The following is a 12,470-nucleotide window of genomic DNA, read 5'->3' as shown; positions in this document are numbered from 1 at the left end:
GGGACACAGAATTCTTCAATTATCCGCCAGCGTGACGGCGCCGCCAGGTCGCCTCCGCATTCACGGTGGTTGCTCGGACAATAGCTCCTGGGCCTCGCCTGCCTTCGTCGCCGCTGCACTCCGTTCAAGGAATTTCGCTGGGGTTTTGCTGACAATGGCCTTTGACATTCCTGCTACACCAATCCGCTGAGGCTCGGAGGGGCATTCCAAGCATCTCACTTCCCATGGTCGTCGCGAGGTTGTCGACCTTGGTGATTGTTCACGGTAGCTGCATGATCGGGCCCACGTGGTCCGAGTGGACACAGGTGTGACGGGAACACACAAAGAGAGTTAAGGAGCACCGCCGCAATGCCGAAGGAGGAAGGAAACGTGGGCCGGAGACGGGGAGTAGGGGAAGTGAAGGAAAAACTGTATTCACATATTTACATTATTTACATAGAGCGGGGCTGAGAATGGCTCTCAGTGGAAGGGCAACGTCTTCGTCAACCGTAGTCGACTGGAGCTAGCAGGCTTCTCTCTCGGCCACACTCACGGCCGAGTTAAATATCGTTCGGTTTCCCCAGATCCCTGGCTGGGGAATAATGGTCGACGAGCACTGTCCAATCGGATGGACCGAAGGGGACCTTCTTGTTACCGCCCACGGCTGGGCAGGTGCGAGCTTGTCCACTCTGTCGCAGCTGGGTCGAAGAGAGGGGGAGATTGCTGACTCATCCAGCCCCGCGGGAAAGGAATCTCCTGAAGTCTTTCAGCAGGGGAATGAACTTGCCTCCCCGCCGATTGCCCAGAACGCGAGTCGGGGACACAGAATTCTTCAATTATCCGCCAGCGTGACGGCGTCGCCAGGTCGCCTCCGCATTCACGGTGGTTGCTCGGACAATAGCTCCTGGGCCTCGCCTGCCTTCGTCGCCGCTGCACTCCGTTCAAGGAATTTCGCTGGGGTTTTGCTGACAATGGCCTTTGACATTCCTGCTACACCAATCCGCTGAGGCTCGGAGGGGCATTCCAAGCATCTCACTTCCCATGGTCGTCGCGAGGTTGTCGACCTTGGTGATTGTTCACGGTAGCTGCATGATCGGGCCCACGTGGTCCGAGTGGACACAGGTGTGACGGGAACACACAAAGAGAGTTAAGGGGGGGGGGGGGTAGAAACATAACACCATGTTCACGAGGACTGCCACCTTCGGCGTCTTCGTCGTCGGTATGGCGCGTGAGCCTCTGCTGCTGCTAATCTATACGGATTTGGGGGGTGGGGGGCAGCAGCAGTGTAGCGTGCGCGAAACGGCAGCTTTATCCGCGCGCCAGCACGTCCCGCAATGTGTTTGACGTAGACACACGTCTATCTCGACCCGCGTGGCCGGTCACGTGCTACCGATCACGGCATCACGTGGCAACAGTCACGTAGTACACGAAGAGCCACACGGGGGCGACACGAAGCCAGCCAACGTTTACGTGACCGGATAATTGCGCTACAGTCGGGTACAAGCGGCGATGTTCCAACGAGGCAAAAGGAAATTTTTAGTGAATTTCAGGGAGTTTCAGAAACCGAACTTGCCTCACTTTTCCCAGACTGACTGAGTTTTCAAGCCCCTGCAGGAAAAAAGGACCTGGAATAGGGATTGTTTGGTATAATCGAGGGAATTTATGGTTCATGGAACATCACCAGGTGCAAGGTAACATCGTCTGACCACGACGGGGCTTTAATGGCACTACTTTAGGTTCATCCGCCAGGCAGTTCGTGATGTCTGTGAGGAAGTGAACAAGAGCCGCCTTGCTAAGAGACAGGTCATTTTAAGTCAGTCTGGCAACTTAATACATCACGAAAGCTGCATTTATAACAAGTAGATATGTATACTAGTTCAATGCACTAAAAAGGACATTCACTAAAGCAGTATACGGCACCGCTGAAGTACAGCAAAGGATAGTGAGGAAGCAGCCAGCGATAAATTTCATTCCGTCCTTAAGTTGTAACCGGGTATATACTTAGTCTCATGATTAAACTTGCAATAGTGAGGAAGCTTTACAGAACTAGTGTCATTTGTTATGAGGGGTCCAGAACTACAGAACAAGTGTCAGCTGTCATGAGGGGTCCCGTGCTCAAAGCTATTGGCACGTCACAGCATAACGGTTCAGCATCTGTCGTCATCTTGACAATCGAATTATCGGCTATCGCGATTCTTCGCAGCGGTTCAAGTCAAAACATTGGAACACGGATGAATACCATAACTGTTCGCTTTGCTGTCATAACCGTAAACATCCACGATCATCGCTGCCCTGAGAGAATGTTGCCGTGACGTGAGGGTATAGAATGCTCCTATGGCATGGATGTAGGTCGGACAAAGGGCGCTCTCCCGTTTATAGTCACGTGGTCCAAGAAAGCTTGGGATTGGGAGCTTTCGTGGGTGGCGCACTACGTCTGTGGCAGTCCCCTTTCACTGTTTAGGCCCGCAGTTAACGCGAAACATCAAAAGTGTGGCCGCGTTCCTCTCTTTCTCTCTTTTATTCATTCTTCTTCTTCCTGCTGAACCAGGCCTTTGTAGCAGATGGCCTATCTCCACTTGCTTGTTGGAAACACATCAAGGACGCCTCCGACACCGATTTTATGAAATTCATGGTGGTTCTTAATATAGCTGAGTTTAAAACATCAACGACGCTTGCATCAGCCCGGAATGCGATCTGTGCCACATTCCCCAGCAGCTGATCGGCGTACGAGTCGCATGAAAAGTGAGCGGAACAGGTTTCTGTCTTCTAGAACTTCTTAAGGGCGACCCACATGGAGCGAACTTGCGCTGCGGATTTTGAGCGGCGCGGCGGAACGCGGACGCACCGCCGCTGTGCCGCACCACAAGAGGCGGAAAACGGGCGGCTGCCGCCAAACCGCTGCCGACAAAAACAAAAAAAAAAGATTTGTAAGCTTACTCTAAAGCCATTGTTTATTGGAGGGCGCATTCTCACTTTTTAGTTCAGCGTATGCTATCTCCCCTCTCCACTCCACCCCCACTCGGTTTCACCCTGCGCGCCGAGCCACCGGCAGCTGCTGCTAGCAGAGACGCAAAAATAGACTCAGCCTATAGTAGCGCCATCTGGTTCTCGGGACAGGAACCATTATTGTAAACAAACCGGCTCTCCACCTTAAGCCTAGAAGTGGGAGAATCGTCACTCTAAATAAAAAAATAAGGCAAATTTATCACTTATAAGTTTTATTATAGGCAAGGCGAGACGAAGCGAAAGACCGGTTGCCCACATACGGCCAGTGAACGCAGTGAAAAAGGCAGCAACAACGAGAATTCAGTCCAAAGCGAGGGGTCCGGCTTCGAAAGGCGCCGCCATGTTTGTCGCCGCGCGCGGGCGGAAGCTAGATGCGGGAAGAGAGCGCCCTCATTGGTCCGCGCTGACAGCTCGCATTCGCCGCTTCCGGTGAGCGGCTGACCGCCGTGCGAACGTATCTAGCACTGCTTGGTCGGCGGCGAACGGCCGCCGGCGGCCAAGCGGCCGCCGCCGGGCGGCCGTACGCAGGTTTTCCGCGAGAAAACCGCTCCATGTGGGTAGGGCTTTACGTGTCTTGCGTTGGAAATTTGGGAAAGTATAGTGTGTCGACCACACCCACGTGGCATTGAAATCCTCGCCCAACAGTATGCCGGCTAAATTCTGCACACCGGAATGTCGCTGGACTCCGAGCTAAGAACTTCTGATGCAATTTCTCCGTTTTGTTTTTCCTTTGCGTATGCGCACGAATGACAGCTGTCGGTTTATTATATTTTTATCCCATCATATAAGAGGACAACGGCTGACAGCCTTAAAGGGGCTGCGAAACACTGCTTGGGGGGATACTGGCAATACTTCAGGTGGTTTTTCTATGTCACACAGATGCTGACTTAAAAAGAAGTACAGGAATCGATGCACAGGAACGGGAGTTATTCAGTGAAGAAATTTCAAAATACAAGCAAACAAAACGCTGCCCTCAACTCGATTTTGGCGGGGCTTCCCACTCCTATTTCGCTCTGGCGCAACCAATCAAAACAGCGAGCCGGAGCACGTCGCGGAAGTTTGTACTCCATGGTTGCCTGCTCTCTGTAACTCGTTCTTGCTGAGACTGATAGCGTCGTTTCCATGCCAGAGCGCCCCTGGTGGTGTATTTTTATTTTACTTGCTTTGCAGGGCTCTTATCTAAGACAAACAAGTTGTTTTTGTTGATCTAATATAAAACGCAGACAGGTGACAAAATGTGTCTCTATTTATTCACACAATTTGCAGTATATTTACTGTTTGTCCGATCATCGAGCTCGCGCCAGGTGATGTCATATCCGCTGCTAAAAATTCGCCACTGTGTGGCGACACCACCAGAGCCATGAAGTTGTTTTTGGGAGGACATTAAAATATTTAAAAAACGGAATATACGCGGTATTACCGACGCTAATAGCACCATTATAACTCACTGTATGCAATCAACAGGCAAAACAGTTAACTAAGATTGTGTTTCTGGGCCCCTTTAAGCAATGTCCAAAGGTGTTTTTTTTTTAAGTTGTCAGGGACTTACATGTAGCTTCTTAAAAGACAAAGGTGTTGAGTGATAGCTGCAAACAGGCCCGTTGGTCGCCAGTGGGACAAAAGCGGTATTTTATTACTTAGCGCCCCCTAACTTTTAGGCGAGCACACATATCAACTTTACATTTGTGCATTATGACCCGCCACATGTCTACTACAGTTGAATTCAAGGTTGGCCAGAATGGTCGCTTCTAAGCAAAGAAAACATTCCTAAGTGAACCTAGGTTGGTGAACGAGAAAACGGTCGAAAAGGCGCAAAAGTGTGCACGTCACGTTTTTGAGGACTGTGCAGCTCAATCAACCTTGCATTCTTGATTAAGGCAAATGATTAGTTATTAAAATTGTTTTTTCGGCTTAGCTTGCGAAAAGTGCTAAGAATTTTTGCGCCTCGGATAATTGCGGTAGAATTATTTTATCAGCATGCTACAAGTGGTGCAAAACGAGACGTTGTGATGATCTGGTGGCAGAAAAGAACACGCAACGGTTTCATATCTTTCTCTAAAACTCTAGCCGCGTTTTCCCGCTGTCTAGGATAGTCTACACGTACAAATCGAAAATAATGAATGCCAAGCAGCACGCAGAAAACATGAGGCGTTTTGGTCATCCCAAAGGCGCTCACCACAGAATACAAAAGAAAGTAAGATAATATGAAAAACAGGAACTGTATAAAAAGTCTTGCGAACCTCAGTATCGCCGTCTGCCCGCCAAGCAGGCATGAACAGCCATTTATTTATTTATTTATTTATTTATTCATTCATTCGTTCATTCATTCATTCATTCATTCATTCATTCATTTATTCATTCATTCATTCATTCATTCATTCATTCATTCATTCATTCATTCATTCATTTATTCATTCATTCATACTGTTAACCCTTAGTGAGGATCATGGAGCAAGCTTTGCTCGGTATGGCCTGTACAATCACATTAGGAACCCCGTGTTCTCGCTCTACGAGTCGAACCAACTCGCATGTCCATTCAGCACGGCTGGAGGAAATATCATCAAATGTGACAATGAAAGAGACAAAGGTAACCATGAATCCATGCAATTCCAAAAACGCAGCGTAGCCAGCCTATAACGCAGAGCCCGGCGGTATAGAATTGCGTAAACTGTAGTGGGCCATGGAAGAAAAAAAAACGGCACCGGGGTCGGTCTTAGTACAGTGTATGTCATTCGAACAGGCTAGAAAAAAAATTTCTACGTGTCCATGGAACCAACTGTGTGTGCATTCATTGCAGGGACGAGTAATATGGTGATTTTGGAAGGGCAATTCATTTTGCCCCGTGCACTCTGCCATTTCGAAGTTTTAAATTTTACTGTGTTCCTCCAGCTGTACTTTTCATATCTGGTGAACGTGATGCCAGGACGGCAGTAAATTACTCGGTAGTATTTGTTTTTTATATATATAGCTGCAAATAAAAGTCATAGCGACGATTTGAAAATTTGTGTCGCATTTTGCACCAGCCCTCCCAGTATCAATACACATATCTCTATCACAGCGTATCGTTATCTATCATGACTTTTCTTTACTCTCTTGTCCTTTCCCTATACAACAAAACAGCAAGACAGAGGCTATGGCTGAGCTGTGGCCCAGACGCCGAAGGACACGCCACAAGCTTTCTTTTACAACACAACGCGTAGCTGTTCAGGTTCAGTTAATAACAACAAAAGAACAAAACATGCTGAAGGCATCACCGCTAACATTTCTCAGCTAATCGGGAATTGTCTTTACTCTGTTCAATGTGTTCTGCGCGCATTGTTATAAACAGATTCTACGACACTGTGACATGTCGTCTATCAGCTTCACCCATTGATCCCATTTTGTACATGGATACGTATCCCCTGCTTCCCGTTAATGCACACCACAAGGAGCAGGCAGCGCTTTGCATCTGACGAAATTTGTTAGCCACTGACGAGCACAGCCATGGCAGTAAGGAGAAGGAAGTTTGCTGACAGAATAGTAACTCCGCTTGAGTTGCCATAAATGTCATCGGTCGGCCAGGAAAAGGAAAAAACAAAAACAAAAAATGGAGAAGGTAGCTGAGAGATAGAAAGTTCAAGAACGAGCAGTCCGGAAAGGCCGTGCACAAGGCGGTGTACGTCGACAGGTCAAATCGTCGCTGCAACTTTTTGTAAGGTCAGCACGCAAGCAGGAAACTGACGCCCACTAAGAACGGTCCGACAATAGTACAGACTTCAGGCCGTGAAGATTGCCGAAAAGTCAAAGGTCCTCTCAAACATAAAGCACGCGGTCATCCGGTCCCCTAACCACGGCCTCCAAGATTCGTGGTGTGCGACGATAATCTCAGAAGCCGTGCTCACGCTGCCGAGCGTTCTGCTAGGGCGGGGGCGGAGACGCGCCAGCGCGAACGTCTTCTTCTTCCGCGTCCAGCACGCGTCCTCCCCGCCCGCGCCGTGGCCTCGTGGCCGTCACGGTCCGCGGGTGAGCGTTATAGATCGGCCCGTTTTGTGCGTAACAAAAGGATCGTCTCTCTCTCCCCCTCCCCCCTCTCCCTCTATTCGGCCGCCGACCACACATCTGCACAGCTGCTGCTGCGTCTAGCCAGCCAGGAGAAGACGGCAGGGAGACCGCGGCTCTCTCGAGCAAACAAGCCGTCTCTCACACGCAATGATTCTCTCAGCTCGCCACGTGCTCTGGAAGGTCGCTCGCTCGGCCGTGCGTGCCGCTTGCCGCCCCCGAGTCGTCGACCGCGAGCGACGCCGCTTCCTGGATCGGACACGACTGTCGGGTGCCCGCCTGCCTCACGCGAGAAGAGAAGGCCCGTCTGAACCGCTGACGCCTGCCTGACGTGAGCCGACCGCTGCTGGGAGGAGTGGCGGCCGTCTGAAAGCAAGCAGCGGAAAAAGCTGGCACTCCATGGACGCCTGGGCGACTGATTCCCCTTGGAAGCGCCTTTTCTATGTTAGAATGCGAAAAAAAACGCGAACTCACTGCGTTGTAAGAAGCTTCGAACACTTTCAGAGAAACCAAGACTGCTTTAATCGGGTCTACTGTAATATTCAACAGGGTGACATCGTATGAACTCGTTTCTTGCAGTCTGGAGGCCGCAGGTGCTCCTAGCGCGAGGCGAGACAAACACGGCGCGAACGGAAAGCTTCCGGATTGCGGCCGCGACTCAGACTCCCGCACACCGTCGGCCCGACCCGACAACACTCTGCCTGGCGTGTCGGATTGAGACAATGAACCCACCACGCTCAGCCGGGTTGACTTAGCTCAGTACTACGCTCGATCGTCCTGACCTTAAAGCTTTTAGAGTGAGCCCGACGGGCAAATTTGCACCCTAAAAGTCAACTCGACCAAACTGCGTCATTTTAATACAGCGCCCTGTAAGTCGTGTCAGCTACAAACATGTCACGCCGTGAGGTGTAAAATGCCATACGGGATTCACTGGCTTCTCTGCTCACAATTCGCCTTGAGAGAAGAGGACGTAGAAACCAGCTCGAACGATAAATATTTTAGCGACGAGTACTTGTGTTCTACAGGAGAAAGTTAACTGACCTGAACGACCTGCGCCAGCTACGATGGAAGGAAAATAGAAGCGACTACCACGTTTGTGTGCAGCTACGTTTTACATGCAAAACACCTCCTCAACCATGAAATTATTCAGGGCACGCGTTTTGTAACGACGCGTTTAAAAATTCCTACATTTGCTCCATCATATCATTACTCACTACCCTCTATGAAGCCAGGAATGATTGCCAAAAAATGCATGTAGGCGCACGTAGTCTAACAGGCGCTGTTGGTCACTGGCATAGAAGGAAAAGAATGAATTCTTGAAAACAGTCGTTGCAAAGCACGGCCCCTATGCTCTGAAATTTGTCGCCACATTCCTCGCCAAACGAGGTTTCGCTTTCCATTATATCGACGCTGTAGTATAGTTTGCCTATAATGTAGCCCTTATATATAGCATTCCTGTACTCCCCGTCGGTGACTGCTGCGCCTATATAGCCCAACGAGACGAGATCAATAAGAATCTGATTGCAAAGCAAGCGTTCCATATGTAGCTCGGTTTAAGCGAACAAACGTGGAACCGACCGTGATGCTCTGTATACGCGCGAAATTAATTATCGCGGCAAGACTCAGATGTAACTCGTCGCGCCCTCCGACTACTCAGAAAGTCTTCCGAGCCACCCACCTGTGAATGCAGCTCACCCATTGAAAGTAAAGCAAGTGGCGAACCACTTACTTCTAGTGGGCGCGATGCGTCCGCGCTGAAGGTAGTATAACCATTTCTCACTCAAAACCGTTTATTGTTGAGGAAGCTGAGAGCTGGCTTTTACTTCGTCACGGGCCGAATTCACTAAACTGTTCTCGCGTGCGCATAGATGAGCGACTCGCGTTTGGCCAGCTCCTGTGTCACGCGCGGAAGCCATTGACTAGATAGCGAAGGCGACGGCAAATAGTGCGAGAAGCTCTGTGCGTTTTACCACCGACTAAAATAGCTATACGGCCACCTCTTCTAACTTCCATTGCACTGTACAGTTTTAAGTGAGAAGAGTGTAGGTCGAATAGGCGTCGGGAATCTGCACTTAGTGCAAGCGCGATGATCATCTCCAGATGTGGGAGGTTCGCGAGCCTTCAGGGCGCCCATTATCGCCGCCAGTGCAACCGTTGTATACAGACAGCATGCGCTGGCGTCTAAGCGACGGGTTCAGCTAAGGTATACAATATACGGGTGTTTACGAGCAGTTATGTGGCGGCCAGCGATTTCGCGCAGGGCGCAACGCAAACATTATTTCTGCTTTCCTTGTCGTCTGCGGCGTCGAAGTAGCGTAAAGCGCCTTCACTTCCTGGAACAAACTGAAGACCCCGCGTGTTCTGTCTTCAGTGATGACTGCGTTTAAGCTCAAAATGCCGCAAGCAGCGGGAAGTACAACAAAATGACAGACAGAGAGATAAAGAAAGGGGAGTGAACAATGTTTGCTTGCGAAGTTTTGGGACAACTTCTTTTGATTCCATACGTTAGACACCCCTGCTGGACATAACGCGTGGCGATAACAGTCCCAGTTCGTCGTGCACCGTACAACCTGATACTTATTCGGGGGGGGGGGGGGGGGGGGGGGGGCGCATTCACAATGTTAGCCTTCGCAGGCGTATTAGCAAAATTCGCAATGCGTTAGTTTCGTTTCGGTGAGCCGCACGAGTGTCAGCAGTTAGGAGTGTCGGCAGCACTGAGCAGGTGGCTGAAAATCTAAACATTATAGGGATGGAATTCAGTTATACATGCTCAGGAAATGAGCTTGTTGTTACCCTGCACGTATACCTTAACACCACCGCTTCTAAAGACATGCTTACGCATTTATCGTCTGTACTGAAAAATATCAGGCACGAGAAGGACACTGTAGAATATTATTCTACGACGTCACTGAGTATGCCGTGTATGAACCGCTAAACTAAGTGCATTTCCCTTCACTGATGATCTTTTTCCGCGGCTGAGAACATGTAACAGTTTTTTTAACAGAGAAGTGTTCGCATGCTGCACTGCGAAGTTAGCAAGTATGACGGCACATATGTTGGTACACTGCATCATGTTTCCTAGCGTCGTCAGCTCTACGCTGGCGTAGAATGAGCTCCCTTTCAAATACAGACTTGCTTTGTGTTTGCACTTCTCTCGTCTCGTGCGAAGACATCCGCTTCAGCTGCATTGTTGCTTTCGATCGAGCCTGGCAGCCTGCATGTTTACCGCGTTTGCTTCGCAGCAGGGACTACTGGTTTATGCACAGTACGCGCGCGCACACACACATGTCCCGTGGAGCACGAGAACAAGGTGGACTTCTTTCACTCTTCCACGGTTCTCCCGCTCCTCTCTTCTTTTGTGGCATCCATCTCATTTGCATAATCACAGAACCAGCCTTTACATACGATGCGCGGGAAACGAAAGAATCAGGCGACTGATCGCATTCCTCGAGCTGGCAAACGACGGAGACGCCCTTGTCGCGACATCGAACGCCGCAAACACGCGTCCGTCGCATGCGATTGCCGTCAGTGGTGCGTGAACGTTTCAGTTCATGTCGGTTTCCGTATTGTTTTCTTTCTGAGAGGGTAAGCAACTAGTCGGGCATAGAATGCCACGCCATCCTGAATGACTCCGGCAACGACAAAGAAATGAACTGGAACTTATGCGCATGCTTGTGGCAACATAGATTTTATTACTGCATCGCCCCTAGAAGGAAGCAAAGTGGTTTTAAGCTCCCCTCGTTACTTATATCGGTTGCTTCAAGAGGTTCACGGAGGCACTGGTTAAAGCAATAGTTACACATGTGTGCAGCACTTAGCAGGTATTGCTTCACGTGCTAGTGGAACGCGAAAATCGCTCCGCCAAGAAAAGAAAAAATCTATATTTTCAAGACGAATGTGGCGCCACTGGTAAGCTGCTCTCTAGCTCGCTCACTTCGCAAGAACCTCCTTCCGAAAGAGGAACCCAGTTTGATGACTTCAGATTTTGACACAACAGACAGCTTGCAGATGGCAATTCTGAGTGGATGTATTGTATTACTCGGCAGATTAAGCAGCCGGGCGAATCTGTTGGCGCTCTCATTTCGTTAGAATCGTTGCAGAAGGGTGCGATGAGCAGAAAACAAACAAAGCTCGATTGTAAAATCGCGATGCTGGCCGCCCCTTGAAGCGATACTTAAGCCCGAGGATGGAAGGGGGGGGGGGGGGGGGGGGAGTGCTTACCGTGCTCCAAAATCTCGCCCACCCATATGGCCCATCTCGCATTTACGCCCACCGAAATGCGGCCGGCAAACAAGAAAGGGAAAGGTCGCCATAGTAAGATCTGGATTCCTGTGTCCTCCTTGACGTCATCCTCACAGGTGAATAGCGTCGTTACCATACACCGCGATGCGTCTGGCGATCGCCTGTTCTTTCCTTAGACAATATGTTCTTAACAATGAGTTCGCATTATCCTCCGCGTACATCGGGGCCGCCCGTAATCCACCCGAAATGCGCGCCCGCGCGCATATACGAGCTCCTTCGCGGAGTAGAATGGGCAGGTATGTGCTACCTCGCGTGGCGACACGCCAGAAGCCGCGCTACATGGTGGCACTAGCCGCTGGCAGAGCGCTGGCACCGTCCCACATATCGGCGCGGCTTGAGGGGGACGTCCATCGCCGCAGCCTCGACACCGAGAGGCGAGGTCAACGCACCGCGGGGCCGATGACAATGGAAACTCGGTCAGCCGACCGCTCTTCAGTCGCTGGACAGCGTCAGTGGACGCTGCGGCGTTGGCGGCGCCACTGCTGCTTGCGCGGCGGCCAGCTTCGACGTTTGGGACGCAAGGCGTGACTGGGCGTGACAGCGGGGCGTCGTGAGCGGACTCCGCGCGGCGGCCACCGAGGCCCCCCGTGGAGCCTGGTATGGGGGGGGGGGGGCAGCTTGGACGACGGCGACACGGTCGCTCGTATAACGTCTTGCGTGCGCTACCTCTCGCCATGGGAAGTCGATTGTGGCTTTTCATGTTATTTTCATTGATTGTTTATACAGGCAACGTTCGATGGCTTGTTATACAACGCGTATAACTTTATGGGGAGAGCGTTTATAAATATACGCGCTTAGCAAATGCGGCAGTGACGCGTTCGCCGAGCCGTGTAGCTTTGCGTAATAGCGACAGCGGTTAGTGGGATGCAGTAACTGCGACTGGAGATTGCATACGTGCGCGGCGCCGTTTCGCATAGCGGACTGATTGACATCAAGCTGCGCTGTGCTCGCGCAATCATTCCTTTTACGTTGTGCGTTCTATGCATGTGGGAACAGCATGGTAACAGTACTTCCGGTTGCCTTTTTCTACATGCCATTGGTTTTTCATTCTTCGATTTTAGCAAACGACGAACTTTTTCTTTTCTTTTTTCACTGTCATTGTTGCTATCTCAGATCATTACAGCAATATTGGCGTGTTAATCAGA

The 12,470-nt window shown here is 50.4% G+C and overlaps 1 protein-coding gene across 3 annotated transcripts in view; it reads right to left on the bottom strand.

Annotated features, from left to right (window-relative positions):
• ninaC (STKc_myosinIII_N_like and MYSc_Myo21 domain-containing protein ninaC) overlaps window positions 1-12,470 on the bottom strand; it is a 146,359-nt gene that overhangs the window by 120,800 nt on the left and 13,089 nt on the right. The gene's annotated exons all lie outside the window — the stretch shown is intronic.

Source organism: Amblyomma mixtum, chromosome 5 (assembly GCF_055824585.1).
Source record: "Amblyomma mixtum isolate Tamu chromosome 5, ASM5582458v1, whole genome shotgun sequence".
Lineage (NCBI taxonomy): Eukaryota > Metazoa > Arthropoda > Arachnida > Ixodida > Ixodidae > Amblyomma > Amblyomma mixtum.
This window is presented reverse-complemented; position numbering and strand designations above follow the sequence as displayed.